This window comes from Sarcophilus harrisii, chromosome 6 (assembly GCF_902635505.1).
Source record: "Sarcophilus harrisii chromosome 6, mSarHar1.11, whole genome shotgun sequence".
NCBI classification, from domain to species: Eukaryota; Metazoa; Chordata; class Mammalia; order Dasyuromorphia; family Dasyuridae; genus Sarcophilus; species Sarcophilus harrisii.
In genome coordinates this window covers 216,181,762-216,202,473 of record NC_045431.1, presented here as the reverse complement: position 1 = coordinate 216,202,473, position 20,712 = coordinate 216,181,762, and the positions used below count along the sequence as shown (strand labels likewise).

At 34.6% G+C, this 20,712-nt stretch overlaps 1 pseudogene; it reads left to right on the top strand.

Annotated features, from left to right (window-relative positions):
* Window positions 1–8,910: 8,910 nt before the first annotated feature.
* LOC100916321 lies at window positions 8,911–19,428 on the top strand (annotated as a pseudogene).
* The last annotated feature ends 1,284 nt before the right edge of the window (window positions 19,429–20,712 follow it).

Here is a 20,712-nt window from a genome sequence, read left to right as displayed (position 1 = left end):
CAAACAACAACATTTTGGCTGCAAATCAAAAGAGTCAGAATTCCAAAGCAACACCAGACATTTCAAGTAGTAATGTTTTAATGGAACAATTTACTTAGTTTTCAGGTAGAAAAGATTCTTCTCTTCTCTTTGCATTTGCAGAGAATGCAAATGAGCAGGGATGACATCAAGCTGCATTGATAAAGGTATAGCTCCTAGAATCTAGGTTTTTAACCTTTTTGTGTTATGCCTTTGGTGAATTCTATGGACTTCTCAGAAGATTTCTATAGACTTCTCAAAAATTAAATATTTAAAATATTAAGATAAAATGCATAAGATTACAAAGGCAGCAAAATGTTGAAATACAGTTCTTAAAATATATAGTTAATTTTTTTTTAAGTTCCAAGAACTCAGCTTAAGAATGCCTCTTCTAGAACAAGACAAATGATATCCCATTTTTGTCTCCTGTATAGAGAAGGGAGCATCTTTTCTAAATTTTGAATGAATTAGATTAAATTATTCTAGTTATGAGATGTTTAGTACTGCTCTAACCTCTTCATGCTTTTTTATACTTGGTTGGGGATATATAGCTAGATATCTAGTTAGGTAAGGTTAAACTTATGTAATATTGTGGGTAAAATGATATGGGGAGGTTCTTATATTCATTGATGACATGTCTGAGAATGGGTCAATGAATTCAGTTCATAGTCTTTCCCCAAACAACATACATGCAGCACACTTTTAAATTGAATGACATTATTAATCCTTTATTCATAACTTTCTCAAATTTAGAAATCAACAAAACAATAAATTAAGTTTTTAATTGAAGCATTTGCTAATTTTCAAGGTTAAAAATGTACACACTTAAAAACTTAAGAGCTTGTTTGAGCTAACTCCAGCATACCTTTAGATGAATAGTGAAATCATCATGTTTATATTCTGAACAGAAGAATAATTCCTTATTTGTGGCCAGCAAGAATATAGATACAATGATATCATGCTATGTATAGGAGGAATCAAGTTATTTAGAATAGACCTGGGTGGGTTCAGGATAATAGAATGAGATAGGGAAGATCAGTTATTTGGTTGATTTCTTCCCTACATTCACTTTCTTTAAAAAGCTGTTGAAAAAAAAATCTTTAGTTTTTCATCACCTCCATTACCTTCTGTCTCTTTCTTTACCTCCTTTCCCCAAAACTATATCTTATAACAGCATTTTTAAAAAAAAAACAAAAATAGAGCAGGAGGGGAAAATTTAGTAAAATCATGTAAAAAACCCCTGATATTAACGTAATGTTTCTCATTTCTGCAAAATGCCTTCTCATATTTCTTTTCTGGTCTTTATAATTTAATGGTTTTCAGTTTTTATTGTTTTCAGGTTGTCATTCTTTCCATTTATATGGTTGAAATCCTTGTTCTTATTGTTGTCTAATTCTGCTTATCTCACTTTGTATCAATTTATGCCATTCTCATCCACACTTCTCTGTATTCATCATGTTCATCATTTCTTAGAATATGTCATTGGTAGAGTCTACTATGTTCATGTACCACAACTTGTCTTCACAAAAGATGGGTATGTACTTGGTATACAGTTCTTTGCTATCACAAAAACTGCTTCCATAATATATTTTGGCAATGACCCCCTTGGGCTATTATGTCTAGCAGTGGAGGAATACACACACATTTAATTACCTTAATTAACATTTTTTCTTGAGTTTGTATATATTCTCTTTCATTGTTAATAAACCATGGAAAATTGAATCTTGTTGCCTTAAGTGAATGGAAATGTGTGAAGGAGGAAGTGGACATTAGAGAAGAATATTTTGGCTTCAGATCAAAAAGCTCAAAACTCAAAAGCAATAGCAGGCTGTTAAAATAGCAATGTTTTGACAAAAGTACTTGTTCAATATAGGGTTTTCGGGTGAAAGAAATTCCCTTTTCGTATAATGCAGAAGTCTGTCTATTTGCAGTGATTTCAAATTGGTACAGAGGACCTTTACTTTTCCCACATATGATCAAAGATTTAGACTTGGAAAAAATCTTAGAAATGACTGAATTTACTCCTCTCTTCTCCAACCTTAGCCATTTTACAAGTGAGGGAACTGAAACAGACAAGTGGATTGCCCAAGGTAACACAACTAATAACTCTATGTGGCGGGATTTGAAACTTTCCTTTCTATTTCAGATCCAGAACCTTATTTACTATGACAAATTTGTTCAAATTTTAAAAAGGAAAGAAATGTTGTAGTTCAAAATCAATTAAACTAATTTATAAGCACAAGTTACAAATGGTTAAAGTAAATTTAATTTAAAAATACTTTCATGGAAATCAGCAGTGAGTATAAAAATATACTATTTTAAAAACTTATCTCTTTTGAATACAAGTAGGGGATACTTTTTTCCTTTGACACATATAGCAGGAAATTATTAATAAATACTTGTTGAATTAAATTGTATTTTAAATTTAATTTGGTTATTTTAAAAGCTAGTATCATGTATGTATTCTTTTGTCCTTGCCAAAATTATATTTTACATTTAGCAGATGGACCAGCCTATCTGAAAATTGACCACTTTCTGTATATGGATCTTAGTCAGCATTCCTCCATCAATTAATCATACGTACTGAGTATAAGCAGTAACTGTAACTGTTGAAAAGCAGACATTAAGATTTCTATAAAATATCTTCTTGTTTCATGTTATCTGAGGGACATTTATACTTGCTGAATTTAATTGAACTATGTAAAATGAAGGGGTTTGAACTAGATGACCTCATTGGTTTATTTTACCTACAAATTTAACCTCCTAAGTTCATCAACCACTTGCAAAAGCAAGAGTATATCATGATATCCTGAAGAAAGATTATTACCAATATGCTGTCCCCTAGAATGTGAGCTTCTTAAGAATAGAGACTAATTTTTTTTAACTTTCATTGTATTTTCAAGACAGCACAATATCTGATAAATGGCAGATTTAATCAATGCTTTTTGTTGACTTGATTCTCATTTGTAAAATGAGAAAACTGAGATAAACTGAGTAAAAATTTATTTAACACTGGTCACAAAGGTTCATAGGATCCCAGATTAAGATTAAGAGGAAACTCATAGTTTATTAATCTAACCCTTTTAATGAAATTTAACAGGTTTTAATAACTTGACCAATGTCAACAAGTATCAATGAGAGGATTTAAATTAAGTTCTTTGGCTCCAGATTTAGAAAGATCATTCAATTTTATGTATTTTTGTCATCTGTAGTTGTCTTATTCTTCTACTACATTGAAACTATGTCTCATCTAAACTTTATATTTCCCCCGGGACCTACCATAGAGCTCTTCTAATGCAGAAATACTTTTAAGATATGAATTTGTTGATATGGTCAATCTTTTCACAAAGGCAGATAGCTTGGTGCTGAGAGGATGGTCTTTGAGAGTTGTTATGGTAGAACAATTAGGTCTCTGCAACCAGTCTGATGGGGGCATCTAGGTGGTACAATGTAGAGAGCACCAAGCCTGGAGTCAGGAAGAACTGAATTCAAATCCATTCTCAGATACTTGCTGAGTAATCCTGGACAAATCACTTAATTGTGTTCACCTCAGTTTCCTCATTTGTAAAATGAGCTGGAGAAGGAAATGGAAAACCACTCCGAATCTTTGCCAAGAAAATTCCAAAAGGGGTCACAAAGTATTGGACATGACTGAAAACAATTAAATAACATCCTGAAGATCGATGTCTCCTAATAGTTCTGGGGAAATCTTTGAACAATATTCTCATCATGTAGGCCATACTCAAAGCCCTCCAATTGGGTGAAAACTGCTAGAACTTATGAAAATTGATGTCTAAGACCTCAGGTTGACTGTCATGCCATCATGAATTATCAGATTTGACATATAATAGATGTTTAATAAATATTTTTGACTGATAGAATGAATGAAAACCTTTCATATTGTCAAGAGATAATTTCTTGCTGAGTTCAATGTGACCATGTCGATGTTTTAATGATCTGTTTTAATATGCATCAGTATTCGAAATTAAGTCACCATAATTGTTAGAATCAGATATAAAACAAGAGTAAGTAGGATTAGAATAAGGTTCTGAGTTGTTCCATGAGTATATGTCACATTTAGTGCACAGACTTCAGCACATCTGTTTTGTGTACTCAGATATTCCTTCCCTGCCCCCATTTTCTTTCCTAGAACTTGGCTGCATTCCGGAGAGATAAAGATGCCAGAGAGAGAGTTCTGGGTAGGTGAAGAAGTGTGACTATAATTCAGTAATTGTTCTGTCTGGCCAAGATCTAGCAAAATTAGACTTTTTTTGGCTTCCCGGTTGCTTTGTTGTTCATAGAAATTCACTCAAATGGCTCATTCTTTTGCACTTTCTCTGGCACAAACTTTTCCTTATTTCAGAAAGATAAGAGTGGGAGACTGTTTCTCTAACCTATCTTGGAGATGTCATCAATAATACTCCAGATCAAAATTTAGAACTGGCTGTCTAATGATTGACATATAGGGGGGTGGAGAAAATTAGCTTGATACAAGAGAAGGAGACATATTCCCAAAGAGAATTTCTTTCCCTTTACAGAAGTAGAATTTGGGAGGTAATGGGAGAGGATGAATTGTTTGAATGTGTGTCTCTGTTTTATCTACCCAAATTTTTATCTGTCTATATCTAGCCGCCTTATTCATGGTATGTATGTAGCATCTATTTATACAATGTAATGTATGCATGCATTATACACTCAGATGTGAGAGAAAAAGAGGAGAGGAATGAGAGAGGAGCACAGAAGGAGGAGAGAATAACAAAGCGAGGAAAGGACAGAGAAAGATTAAAAAAAAAGTAGGGGGAACAAAGTCTACTCATTAGACTGAATGAGGAAAACTTATTTTACATTCCCATTTTGGCAAATGCTAGGAGATTTGTATAGCAGCGAGATGATATAGTGGGGAGAGTTCTAGACCTGTAGTCAGGAAGATTTGAATTCAAATCCAGCCTCAGATACATGCTAGCTGTGTGACACTGGGTTAGTCATTTAACCCAGTTTGCCTCAATTTCCTCATCTGTAAAAGAAGCTAGGGATGGAAATGACAAACTGTTCCAGTATGTATGTCAATAAAACCCCAAATGAGTTCACAAAGGGTAAGAAATGTTTTAAATGACTAAACAACACAAAACAACAGCAGCTCTTATGACAATATCTAAGTCACCAAGTCTCTGAGTTTCAACATTGAGCTAAAGCTTGTCTACTAATTTCCAGATGGATTACATCAGGGAAGAGATTTCTTAGATCCATGAAGCTGACAATTGTTGGCATATTTACCTGTGAGTGTAAAAGGTGGAAGGTTATATGGAGAGCTAAGAATCAATCAGGATTGAATGAATGAATGAAAAATACTTATTACACTTACAGAGTGACAAGCATCATGCTTAGTAATACCTTGGATCCAGGCATGTTGGTAACACATAATGACCCTAAATGAGTCCCTGAACTTTGATTTTGATTTTCAGATTATGATTTGAGCAGCTCTCCAAGTCTATTATTTAGAGATAAGCTGCTGATCTACATAGATGGGAGATCTCCCTCCTTTGGAGTCCTCTCAAACATATTAATATTTGTCTATGTGTTCTTGTATCTATACCTATACATGTGTTTCGTATACATATAATGTCTGCATTTCTAGATGTGTTTTGTATACATGTAATATATGTTCTTATATCCATACCTAAACATGTGTTTTGTATACATATAATGTAGGTTCCTGTGTCTACAGCTATATATATATATATATATATATATATATATATATATATATATATTTTTTATATGTTTTTTTTATTTTTTTATATTATATATATATATATATATATATATATATATATATATATATATTGCATGTTTTGTACTTCTTACATTTTATCTTCCCAACAACTCAAGCAGGAGGTCTTCTTGTTATCCTCATTTTATAGGTAAAAAAATTGAAGTGAAGAAAGGATAACTGAGTGGCCTAATCATCAGAATTAATCATTATCTCAGTCCAGATTTGAACTCAGATCTTCTAGACTCCAGGTTTCTGTGCTATATCCAGCAGATCCCCTATGCTGCCTCAGACTTTTACAACTACTCAATCTACATGCATGTACATGTATTTGGATATGTGGATACATAATACACACAAAATCTATCAATCCATATATAATTTGTTTAGTACCAAATGTGAATCTCATAAATTTTTTTAAAAAATGAAGCAGTCAGTAAATCACCGATATTTGGAATTGCAAGGGAGAGTTTACTTATCCCTATCGTATCATAAAGCTTCTAGGTGACACAGTAGACAGAGTGCTAGAAGTCAGGGAGGTCCAAATTCACATCTTGCCTCAGACATTTCCTAGTAATATGATCCTGGGAAAGTATGCTTAGAGAAAGGTCTTTGGGAGTTGTTAGAGTTAAACAATTTATGCCCTTGCAACCAGACAGATAATAGATGTCTCTGAACAGGGCTAGACTAGTCTGTTGCTTGGTGCACACTTGAATCTTTTTTCAATTTGGTAGAAACTATTAGAACTTGTAGTTTGCTGTCAGAAAATTCAGGTGGACTGACATACCATGATGAATCATCAGATTTGGTATATAATAGGTACCTAATAGATATTGATTTTTTTTGAATGACGGTATGAATGAATGAATAAACATCTTTTCCATATTGTCACGATAATTTCTTGCTTAAATTCAGTTCAAACTGAAATAGGCCTTCTAGAATGGAATAGAAACTTTCTTTCTGCCTCAATTTTTCCTGTTTGTTAAATGAAGCTGATAACAACACTGACTTTTTGGAGTTGTTATGAGGAGCTGATCTTAGGAAGCCTCAAAAACAGTATATAAAAGCCAGCTATGATTTCATCTGTTTATGAGATTATAAGCATTCATACAGGAGCATGAGTTCATGACTTGGGATCATACATAGCTCTCCAGGGGATGCTGAGAGGTTCAATGTCTCATCCAAGATTATACAGAGTGTCCAAAAATCTTGGAACATTTTAAAAGCATTAACAGATAGTGATTACCTGTGACACCTTGAACAAATCACCACTGAAGGCCTCAGTTTACTCTTCTGTAGAATGAGGGACTTTGACTTCTCAGTCCATGGTCCTGATACTATTTATACTACATTCTATGATAAATACATTTTCTCTCTCTTTCTCATTATGCCCAATGCTTCTGCGAGGTCCAAATTTTCCACTCTATTTCCTTGTGATAGAGGAGGTTCATGATCACTTGGATGGTAAGCAAAGAACTGTGAAACAAAACCCCCATTTTCTAGTCTGGCACAGTAAAGATACGTCTGGCTCTGGAGTCAAATGATCTGAATTCAAATACTGCCTTTGCTACTTGATGGAGCCAAGAACACTTCAAGATTTAAATCCTTGATCTTGAAGTACAGAAAACCAGGAGCCAGAATCTCATTTCCATGGCCTATGTTGTTAGAGATCAGAAAGTGTTATGAGATGCCAAAAATATATTTTGCCTGCCTTGATCCATTGTGGAAAATGGGCTACAGTGGAACAATTTCAGCAAAAATGTTTCCATTGCCCATTCTGTGGGTATCTCCTCACCTCAATCCCTTCTGATTAAGCTTGCTTCAGTGTTCTTTTCCTTATGTTCAGATATTTTCTCAGTCAGGAATTTCAGCCAAGGGACTCTGGTTATTCTTTCCTTTCCTTCCCCATATTCTAAAGAGTTAATCATTCCATTAGTATGAATTTATTAGCTATTTTCTATGTGCCAGCTGCTGACCCAAAGAAAGTAAAATAAGGAGTTCCTATTCTAATTGGGAGACAGCACACAAATAACTATGCATATAAAATTTTTATCCAGTAGAATATAAATGGAAAGGTAAGAGAAAAGGCATTAGGAAGAGGGGTCAGGTAGGAAAAGGCTTTTTGCCAAATGTGAGACTGGAAGTGAGTCTTAAAGGAAGCCAGAGAAGGGAAGAGATAGGAGGGAAAGCATTCTAGTATGGCAAATAGCCAGAATAAAGACATGGATTTGGGAAATGACATCTGCCATATTTAACTATTTCCCCTTGAGCAAATTATTTTCCTTTATATTCCTCAGTTTTCTCATCTCTAAAATGAAAGGGTTAAAAGATGACCTCTGAGTCTTTTCTAGCTCTAGACCTCTAAGTTGATGAGTCTATGAGCCTTTGAGTCCCAATTAATCCTAAGTCAGATATAAAGGGAAGATAAAACAAGAAATCCCAGTGTGTATTTCTGGTTTTAGGACCATTAAAAAAATCTAACAATAAAAATAAAGTTTTATGCTTTCAATTAGAAAGATTCATCCATTGTCTTCCAATGAACCAAGGGGAATCTGTTTTGAATAAAAGTTTAATTCAGTACAATGTGAAAATTCTGATGCAGAAGGATATGTAGCAGAGAACAAATGCTTCTCTATCACATAGCCTTCTGCAACAGAATTTTATCATTGCTACCATGAACGATGGGATGGATTTAATCTGGACCGGAAAAGTAAACACAAGTGAGGAACATAGTGAAGGTTGTTGTTGCTGCTGCTGCTGTTGTTTTTAAAAGATAGTTTATCTTCTCTAACCTTGAACCAACAAACCAAGGCCTGAGAATAAATAAGCTCACTGTCAACATTAAAAAAAAAAGATCTTTGCTTTCAAATAGGCTTTGTAAAGAAACCCATCCATTAGCACATATCAGATGGAATTTTGTAGGCAAAAGATTTTTTACCCCTAGAAAGCTTTGCTATTTAAAGATCACAATTCAAAATTGAGAAACAGAAAAAAAAATCCATTTTAAGAAGAGGTCTTTTGTGTTCCTTGCTGTTTTATTCTTTGTCAGCATTTCTGAAATTCAGCTGCATGCTGGACAGTTTGTAAGTCACTTTGTAAAAGATTAGGCTTGAAATCTGCAGTAGTGCCCTGTGAGGGATAAACTCCAGCCCCTTACTTCAAAGGGCTGAATGTCTGCAAGCTTGGAGAAGGGCTAATAGAAACCAGAGTACACACTACACTGTTGAAAAGACATGCATTGGACAAACCCCTCCTTTCTTTCCTCTCTATGCCCCCAATCTACTGCATGTGAAAAGCTCACTGAAGACTAAAATATGAAGGAGGAGATAGATGGTAGAAGCCCACCTTCAAGTATTAGGATGTATGCCCTGAATTCATCCATTCCTTTATCCACCCAATCATTCAACAATAATATGTCATACACCTAGGAATTGTGCCAGATGCTAAATAGTAAGGAAAAAATAAAACTGCATCTACCCTCAAGGAGCTTACTCTTTTTTGGGGGAGAGGAACAATATGCAGATGGAGAAATGAATATGAAATATATGGAAAACAATTTCAAGGAGGAGGACCATAGCCACAAGGCAACTCAGACCCCCAAGTAGGAAGTGGCTCTTAAGCTCTTGTTACACTAGTTGATTCAATCAATAAGGCCATTTATAAAGTACCTTTTATGTGCCAGGCTCTCTGTTAAGTGCTGGATAATAAGTAGACAAAAACAGCTCTTGTCCCCAATGGGGCTCACGGTCTGATGATGAAGACAACATGTAAAAATAAGATTTTATACGCAACTATATATAGACATAAATATCATATACATGTTAAATTGGAGATAATCTTAGGGGAAATACTAATATATTAGTTGAAGTAGATGCCTTCTGCTAATTCAGATAGATTTTTGGGCAGAAATACAGTATACTTGGGGGTTTCATTCCAACCTAAGTAGACTGTATTTTAAAATAGAACAATGGAAGGTTAAAGTTTGAAGGAACCTTGGAAATCTTCAAGTTCAAATTTTGTGTTTGTTCACTAGGCAGCTGAGGCCCATAGAGGGAAAAAAAATTCATCCAGATTATAACTAAAGAATGGAAAATAAAGAGTAGTCTAAGATTGGGGGAGACCTCAAAAATCATTTAGATTATCTCTTTTGTTTTTACAAATGAGGAAACTGAGGCAACTAAGTAACATAGAGATGGAGTCACACAGTGACCTGGAGTCAGGAAGACATGAGTACAAATCTGAGATATTTACAAATAGGGTGAATATTTACCCAGATATCAGTAAACAATACAAATAAGGTCCTTGTTTATTATTTCGTTGATTATCTAGAATTAATAGTGATAGAAATATGCTTATATTTCAGATTAAACTTAAGTGCTTGTGAGTACATACACATACATGTATATATGTATGTATACATACCTGCATGTATGAATACATAAACATATTTAATGGAGAGTTGAAATATTTACCAATATACTTGCCTGAATCTTTCTCCCTTCTATTTACCCCCTAAGACAAAAGTGGGGAACCATCAGAGGAAACAATTGCTTGATACTTCCCAAAAGTAGAACAGAATTTTCCTACTGATTGAGGGGCCCTGGGTTCAAAACCATTCTGCATTTTTGTTAGTTTTCATAAAACCTTTCCTAGATTTGATGTTATATTAGCTTGCAGGGTAGATGAGAGGTCCTTTGGTGTGAGCAAAATGAGTCAGGCAATGATGTTCCCAGTGTTTTCCCTGAGACACGCCATGTACCAGATTTTATGAGAATCTCCCTTCTAAATTCATACCTGTCAACTTTCTCCCTCCCCAAACACAAACAGTTTCACTTAAGTCCATTATTTCAGATCCTAATTGACATCCAACTTGCCTCCACCACCCCCACCATCACTATCACCTTATCATTACCATCATCATCATCACCCCCACCACCCTACCACTCTCACCCCCACCACAATAATCTCATCCTTAACCCAATTTAATCATCAAATAAGTGCATGGGAGAATAAGTGATAAGAGTGTGACTGTCTTGTTGACATTCATCACCTTTCCTTGAAAAACAAATGCTGGTATGTAGCCTACAGAGAAAAAATAAGATTTATGAAAAAAACATGGGTGCTGGAATCAGAAGACATAATTTCAAATTCTGTTTCTACTACTTGTGTGACATTGGGCAAGTCATTTAACCTCTATGGGCCTCGGTTTCTTTATCTGTAAAATAAAAGGGTTGGATTAAGTTGAATGTTAAGATCCTTTGCAAACAAAAATCTGTAACATGATGATCTCTTTTGCTATTTGAAAAATGATACTCTATTGTGAAACTTGTTGGAAGACCTGAATATTCTCTTTTGGAGAATGGATGCTTTAATCAGGCTGCATTGCACAGTGAATGATGTCACTCATCTTGATGTGACTTTCTGTTTGTCAGAGAGCATTAGACAGTTGTGGGCTGCTGGTGAAGATTGACACCAACCTGTATTGCTTAGTACTTGATTTATGTAATATTCTTTAAAAAATACTTTTTAGAGCACCAAGTTTTTCCTTCTGAATTAACATCTGATGCTCCTAAAGCACCCAAGATTTCTAAATACGTTCATCCATAGGTAACTTGGACCAGCACCATACTACTCATTGAATGAATTAGAGTTAGCAGCAGCCTCAGAGGGCATCTTGTCCAATTCTTATCTGGTCCACAAATTCTTTCCATACCCAAGCGAGAAATAAGAAATCACCCTGACTGCTGGAATACCTCCCAAAATGGAGAATTTAGTCTCCTTTTGAAGCAGTCCCTTTTGCCTAAATTGTTAGAGAACCACAGCATCAGAGGATCAGAGGCCTTCCAATTCAACAATTAACTCAGGAAGAATGCCCTGTATAATAAATTTCATGCAGCATTCACATGACATGATCTCACGATGCTTCATTTCACCAACCTGTAGTCCTTTCTCTGGATAATCCTTGCTTTACCAATTTCCTTCCTGAAATCTAGCGTGAAGAATGGAAAACAGTATTCCAGCTGAGTCCCCAAAAGAATAAAGCAAGATTTTCATTTTCCTAGTCTTGGACCCTATGCCTTCTCTTTCTATGCATGTCAAGATCACATTCAATTTCAGTTGTCTGCCTTTTCACCATGAAGTTTGTAATCCATTAAAATCCCTAAGCTTTTCTAAAAAGAACTGCAATTTAGCCATGCCATTTAAATTTCACTATGAAGTTTTGTTTTGTTTTGTTTTGTTTTGTTTTTTTTAAGGGTGAGACTTTAGATAAAATTTATTAAGGATGGGAAGCTCATTATAAGGTTAGTTAACACATCTCTGATTTTAGGGTGATAGGAGAATTCCCTTTGCTAATACAGGTTGGCATCTTCTTTGCATCTTATACTTTTAGAGAATTTCTGAGGGGTACTGACAGTTGTTAAGTGACTTGATCAAAGTCTTGTCAAAGATAAAACTTGAATTCAAACCTCTTGGCCTTTAAGGCTAACTCTATCTTTTATATCAATTTTCTTTATTATTTGGGTCTGAAATGTCTTCCTTGAAATGTTTACTCGTTGGTCCAAATTCTTTTCACTAGAGATGATCAGAAAAAAGCTGGTAAATTTAATTCAAGTTGGTTCCTTTATCTTGGCCTCAATATCCCATCTGTAAATCAAGGGGGTATGAATATTTGATCTCTAAGATTTTTTCTATTTCTAACATTTTATATTGTAAGGTCCCCCCAGTTCTGTTTTAGGGTCCCTTTTTATTTTAACATTATGTGACTTTATTTAATTTTTTAATTTAATTTTTAATTTATGAAATAAAATAAGCACTTCCATAAAATAGTAGAATAAAGAAGTGGTTGTACAAGAAACTGCAAATTATGTACAACTTGCTGTAGCCTTTCAATATGTAATATGGTTATCATGTAAATATCTTTATCCTCACCTGAGATGGCTACAATTAGCTGCAATTATGTATATGTGAATGGAATACATTTATATATGTAGATGTCTGTAAAAATCATTCTATATGTGCTTCTATTTATCACCCCTTGGATGCAGATAACATTTTCCTTCATATGATGTTTGCAGTTAATTTGGGTACTTAAAATAGACAAAATGACTTTGTTCAAAGTTGTTTTTAAAACAGTATTGCTATTACTGTATGTAATATATATATATATATATATTGCTTGGTTCTGCTCCTTTCACTCTTCATTATTTTGTGCAACTATGTTTTTCTAAAATCAACAAGCTCATTATTTCTTATTGCATAGTAGTAGTTCATCATGATTATATGCCATAATTTTTTCAGCCACTCCCTAGTTGATGAGCATGCTTGCAATTTTCCATTCTTTATCATTACAAAGAGACTTGCTGTTAATATTTTAGAACATCTGTGTCATTTTCTTTTTCCACTCATCATGCTTTATATTAAGTTTTTGTCCCATATAATGGACAGAATGCATTTCTTTGCTTGGGAATGGTTGGATCTAGTTAGAAGATATGGCCTCATGAGGAAAAAAAGATATAATGCTGATTTTTCTTTATGTTTTGCTCATGGTTTCTACAAACAGTCATAGCCATTTTCCATAAAATCAAACTAAGGAAACAGCAGAATCATGCTGAATAAACAATTGTAATTAAAGGCATTTCCCTAATTTAAATAGGTTTATGTATTTTTCCTTTCCCTTTTTCTTGCAGGGTGTTATACTTTTTTTTGGAATCAATTGCAATCTTTTGTAAAATAAAGTAAAATATATCAATTTATAATGATTGATTTACATTCCCTGGATGAATTTGATTAAGCAACTAGCAATTATGTTCTGAGTTCCAAAACATAGCTCATTAATTGTATATCCTTTTAATGTCAAACTGAGAAAGAAATTCTTAATTAAAGTAATTGTTTATTATTGTTTTATTTACACTGTTCATAGATTATTGTGAAGTCTGGTTCAGATTTCTGTAAGTCCCTTAGAAATGAAAAAGGGCCCTTTACATACTTAGCCCTGACTACTAATTGAAGAGAAAGAACTAATTTATATTAGTACTAGAAAAAATTCAATGCCCTCCCATAGTCATCTAAATAAAATACAAAATTATTCTTTTTCTCTTTCAGCAACTTCTGTGATCAGGCCTCAAATTGCTTTTCTAGAGTCATATACTAGGAACTCAACTCTTCATCTGAGCTAGACTGAACATATTTAGTGGTTTCCCACATTTGTTTATTTGTTTACAATGTTCTCTTGACCACAAATGCCCTTATCCTGTTGAATTCAGACTCTTTCCTTCTGGGCCATTCCTCAAGTTATAATTTAAATTCTTTGAAATGTATTCTTCTAGTCTTCCCCCCAACCCTTTAATCTGTCTCCACCTGAAGAGTTTTTCTTCATCCAAACCTCAGTAGTATTTGTATATTTAACCAAAAAACTCAGCACTTATCAAAGTATTTAGTCAATGTGAATTCAACTTTTTACTTTTTCATTTTCAGTAAAAGAAGTATTGTGACTACAATGTTGAAGATATTGGTCCTACTAATAGGAACAATGTTTGATTCTGGACATATTTTCAGTATTAAAATAGTAATATAATCAGGAAAGGATGACATAAGTGATGAGATGATGAGAAGTCATATTATATAAAAATTTGTTAAAGAAATTCAAGATTTTTAACTTGGAGAGAAGGATGCCTAAATAGAAAAAACTACACTTGCCTTCCAGCATTTTAAGAGCTATCATCTCAAAGAGGGATTAGACTTTTTCTGCTTGATTTTGAGAACAGCAATAGGCTGGAGTTGCCAAGAGGAAGATTTTATTTGGAGGCAAAAAAAAAATCTCTTCAACAATCAAAGTTTATCATCAAATAGAAACAGCAGATCAATTGAACAAATTAGAATCAGACAGAAGTAATAATCCTGAAAATGTGAAATATTTGGAGATTTCCTATTTTACAAGATCTTCTGAAAAAAAAAAAGGAACTCAGTTTGGCAGAAAATAGGTCAGTTTGTCATTTTATACCATATACCACAATAAACTCAAAATGAATATATGAACTAAATATTAAATGTTAGAACAATTGAGGGAGATGGTTGCTGGAGGGAAGGAAAGGGGAGACAGAAAAATAGGAGACAGAATGACAGATAGTTAGAGATAGAGACAGAGATTCAGAGAGACACAGAAAAAAGAGAGCATCACACACAGAGAAAGAGAGAGGGAGAGGGAGAGGGACAGAGAGAGAGAGAGAGAGAGAGAGAGAGAGAAAGAGAGAGAGAGAGAGAAGAGAGAAGAGAGAACCAGATAAAATACTTTGATATCTATAAACAGAGTTTTTTTTCCTTATCAAACAAGGGATAAAAGCAATAATAAAAGACATAGTAGGTAATTTTCGCTACTTGAAATTAAAAGCTTTAGCCTCAACAAAATTAATGCAACTAGCATAAGAGGGTAAATAGTAGACTAGGGAGAAATTCTTTGTAGCAAATATCTCTGATAATATTCTTAAAACAAAATAATTAACAAAATATGTAAGATCAAAAAATCCTCCTCCTACAGGTTATAGGTTAGAACAAATAGTTCTCAAGAGAATTACAAACTATAAAACAAAATATTAAAGCATGTTCCAGATCATTAATTGTCAGAGAAACAAACATTCAAAAATTTTTGCAATTTCACTTCAAACCCATTCAGTTGGCAAAGATAATAAAATATAGGAAAGGTAATGTTGGAAGCATAGTGGAAAGACAAGCATACTCCTTAAAGAATCATTGGTGGAAATTATTCTGAAAAGCAATTTGAAATTAGTAAAAGAAAGTGATTTTTAAAATGTCCTATCTCTTTGATCCAGGGATCCTGCTGGTAGGCACATATCCCAGGAAGGTCATTGAGAAAAACAAAGGTTTCTTATTTGCGAACATAATTATAACAACACCGTTTATAGCACCAAATCAAGTGGTTAAGCTTACTTCATCATATGAACATAATGGATTTTTACTATACTATGAAAAATGACAAATAAATGAATGCAGAGAAGGTTGCAAAACTTAAGTGAATTTTTGCTGCAAAATAAACTGAGCAGAATCATGAAAATATATACAACGACAATAGCAATGTAAATTGATAGAAGAACATCAAAATACTATGAATGAAGTACTGAGAAATTGTATTAATCAAGCTGAAATCCAAAGATGAGGTAAGAAAAGACACCTCTTCCCATTTATTTGAAGAGCTAGAAATCTGGATATAGATTATTGTGTGTGTGTGTGTGTGTGTGTGTGTGTGTTTGTGTGTGTATTGTATGTGACTTCATGATTAGTGTAGCAAAATTTATTTTCCCCTCTTTTTCATTGCTTACTATCAAGGATAGCATCTTGAGAGGAGGGTTGAAGAGATATATTGAGAAATATAGTCTAATATTAAAACAAAAAATGACAAAGCATATCTATACATATAGATATAAATACACATATACAAACTATACAAATTATATATAAATTTGGTTACCCCAAGTGTGATCAATATGTTTTAAAATATAAATAGGATTTTCAGGTGACTCATTTTCATTTGAGAATGTATGTATGGTTTGTCATTTGGGCTAGCCTCATTTCTTTCATGTTTTCTAGTTTCACATGTTACTCCCCCCCCCCCCTCACTCTACAATGTAGTCAAACTGGCTTTTGGTCTCTTCCTCTGACATGATGTTCCATCTCCCAATTTTACAATTCCATGCTTGAAATGTACTTTCTCCTCATTTCCATTTTATAGAATTCTTTTCTTTCTTATAGCCCAATTACCATCTTCTAAGTAAAACTTTTTAAAAATTCTTCCAACTGCTAGTGCCTTCCCTTTATAACTGTCTTTTAAAACAATATTCTATTTATTATTTATGTAATCATATGAATATTTATTGTTTTTCTCATTAGAATATAAGTGCCCTGTGAGGAAGGATTATTTCATTCTTTGTATCCACAGCTCCTATCACATAGTAGGCAATAATAAGTGCTTATTAATTGATTTATTGTTTGATTTGACTGATAGAAGTAGGCCTCCTAACTATGAGATCACAGATCCATTGAAATATATATTTCCAGTGGAATAATCCTTCCATTTTTGAGGGAACAGGGTGTTTTTTTAAAATTATAATTGCCAGGATACTGATAAAAATCTCTTTGATATCATGGATCATCTTTTCAAAATTGGGATTTAGAATATTGTGAACTTTAGAACCTCTTCTTCTTCATTCTCTGCATAACAAATGGCTCTGCTGTCAATGAAGTGAAAAGATCAGGTAATTATTAACTTTGAATGGCAAGATTAACATATGAAAGACAGCCAGTGAAGGGAATTGTAAGGTTAGGCCTACAAAGACTGAACAAATTTTGGCAGATTGCCTGATCTGTTCTTCTATATGGCAGCCACTGGTGTACTGGGAGTCAAGAGCTCTGGATTCTATTCATAACCGTGTCATTAAGCTACTGGCTGACCATGGGCAAGTCAATCTATGGCTTTAAGAATCAGTTTCTTCATTACCCCACCTTCTCCTGTTTTTCACTCCTCATTTCCTTCTAGCTCTCTTCCTCCTCCTTTGCCCATCTCCCTTCTTTATTCTGCCCTTTCTTCTCCCTCTTAGCCTTTTTTATTTTCATTTCCCTTTTTGGTTCTGTCTTTCCTGTTCTCTATTCTCTTTTCATCCTTTCTTTCCCATTTTCTTCTTTCCTTTTCTTCCCTTACCTTGCTCTTGTCTTTCCCCTTCTTCCTACTTTCCTTCTCTCTTTCTCCTTTCTTTCCTCCCATTTCTGTTCCTTGAACTCTCTCTCTTTTTTTAACTTTTGTTTCTTCTCCAGAGTTCCTTCTTCCTGTCTACTAGTTGGTTACCTCCTCCAAGAATAAGGATCTTATACTTGATGCTGGGAAAATTCTTTCCTTTCTCCTTTCTGATCTCTTGCCTTTTCCTATACCCTCAAACTGGGAGCCATGGTGGGGATACTGTATTCCCATCACCATACTCTTAGGAAAAGGGTTCTGCTGGCCTCCAGCCTAATTTTCCCAAGTTTGAATCTTCTTTCAGTAGGGAGTTTTTTGATACCTCGACATGATTTCTCTTGTTCATTCTTTATAGTGTTATTGGAGAACTGGAACAGAATTGGTGCATTTCTGGGTACACTTCAGTACTCATTTAGCAAACCCATCTCTCTCTCCATTCCCCATCTTGGGACAGTAGGTCCCATGGATCATTCTTCAAGTGGAACCTAGGAGGGCCTAGCCAGCACTATTACTTCCAAATATGGAGCTGTCCCACCTCCCATGAGGAAAGCAATGTCTTTGAGAATGGTGAGGTTCTGGACAAACCCAACTACAATAATGAATAGAGTGTGGAGCTCTGACACTGAGCAGAATTTCTAAGAGGTCCTTGCCATCTATTCACACTGTGTCAGGAGTGAACTCATCTTATCAGATGAGGGCAAGTTACTGGATCATAAGAAGGTGACTGCTCACTACATCAAGCTCTGAACTATGAAAACTTGAATTAGGAAGCAGGTATATAGCCATATTTTGATGCCAGCCAATTGTAAAGTCAAGGAGATCCAAGACAAGTTATAGGATCAGACAGCTAAGGATAAAGCCTTGCAGAATGTCTAACATATTATTTATACTCAGATCATCTCTGCTAAAGTTTTACTCAATAAAATACCCTTACCCAGGGATCAGTCTACCCAGTCCCAGGGTTTTGACAAGGAACTTTGTCAGGCCAAGCTAAAAGTTTCCATAGTATGAAACCTTTCCCTTGACAAACCTCTGCTGTTTTGCCTTCACTCTCTCTTGCAGGGTTTGAATCTCCTGCTGGGTTCACCCTGTTGCCATCAACCCCTCTCTGTGGCAAGCCCAAAATGTGGCTCTAGCTGTTGTGCCTCCTTGGAGCAGCAACAAGACCCAGAAACATATCTGTACCTATTTGTACACACTGGCCAGGCTAGTCCCAACTCCAATGACTCTCCTTGAAGCAGTGAACATCAACCCGATCTATGACAAATTCCCTTATAATAAAGAAGGTCTCACGGTCCTCTTTGAACAATGACCCTCAAATGTCTTCTTTCTTGTTGAGTTGTAGGCTAAACTCAACACCAACATCAAGGATGAAAGCAGCTCTTGCTTTTTTAGGGGTCTTTAGTCAGTATGGGAATCTTGAAAACATGATTATCCCCTGCTCTACCAAAGTCTGCTCCTTTGGCAAATAGGCCATGGAGAAATTAGAGACAGAGTATATCTTCTGTGGGAATGGCCACTATGCCTACTGAATTCTCCAGTCTCCTCTCTGCGAATATATGTTCAACTTCTTCCAGAAGCTAAAACACCTGCCAGAGAAATACATTATGAACAACGTATTGGAGAACTTCACTATTCTGCAAATGGTGATCAATGATGTATCCAGGAAATCTTACTGTGTATTACATATCTGTTTGAAGTGTCTGCAAGTGAGCATGAAACTCAATATCATATCTATATGCTGGTGAAAGAATAAGAGACTTGGAGATGGAGGACAAAAAGAGACAAGCTGTGTGTGTACAGGAAAGAAGGGAGATCTTGTCTATACCTGAAGTTCAAAATCAAGAAAAGAATATCTCCCCACCTTCCGAAAAGCAAACATAATCCCCTAATTTAAAAAAACCCTCAAGATATTATGCTATTTTCAGAGAAAAAAGTCAGTTTATTCATACATGAATATGGAATTAAGTGAATTCTAAAACCTCACCGTACTCCTAACTCCAGATTCTGATAATCTATAACTTGATGTCAGAACAGGAATGTGTCATTGGAACAGTAAGATACTCTAAAGGAAATAAACAAAGTGGAATGTTTCTTTAGGGTAATTTGGATTGAGTCCTTTGGGAAAGTAAACCGAGATGACATAGGTGGCTCTTATAGACTTTTTAGCCTATTAGATTGCTAAATAATTTTCTATAAATGGACAAGAATAAAGAAAAGATATATGATCTCCTTAGTGTAGGGAATGCCCAAGTGAAGAAAGTTCCTCTACCAGAGCGAATCAGTGAAGGGTGGCCCTTATTCCACTGTTATAGACTGCCAACTAGCATGATCTTGGAGGTTATCCTTGAAGTAATTAGCCAAATGTCACCTAACATATCTATCAGAGGCAAGCCCTGAACCCCTCTAAACCCCAAATCAACTCTCTGTTCACTTTTGTTCCTCTCCCTGCCAATAAAGACTAATATAAAATCCAAACTGTAGTTTGGCTGTCACCAGCAAATTAACTACTTGTTTATTTTACTCTTTAAATTTGTGTCATTAGAAATCTTGTTGACTCTTTCTGAATTAATAAAGACAAACATCATGGAGTCTTCTGGGTGGTATTACCTGAGCCTTCCAATGAATAAATTCTGAGAAGCTTGCAAATTACTTCAGAGTATTAACAAACTTACTTAACTTAATCTTTTAGTCAAATCCTTTAGCCTGTTTGATGAAAATTGCAATATGTATGCATGCATATACTTATATAATTTATGTGCATAACACATGCATATATAGGGTACAAAATATGTACACACAGAGACATACATATATATATATATTATGCATATATATATATATATGTCTTACAGTATAAAGGATATATTGCCTTTTTACAGTCTAATATCCTCTCCTTCATACCAAACTAAAGAGGAACCTTTTTTTTTTTGTCTCTAGTAGGACTTATAGAGAATGTAATAACAAAAATCCAATGGTACAGTGTGTTTCCTACTTTCAGGTTGACAAAGCATTTCCTGCACATATTCCCAGGAGTGGACTTGAGGAAACTTCTTTGAATTTGCTTATTGCTTTAATTTAGGGAAGTTGCAAATTCCTAAATGTTATGGGCCAGAACTTGAAACAACGTGCCAAGTCAGTGGAATTGATAGAGACATAAGCACAAACCTAGTGCTTAACA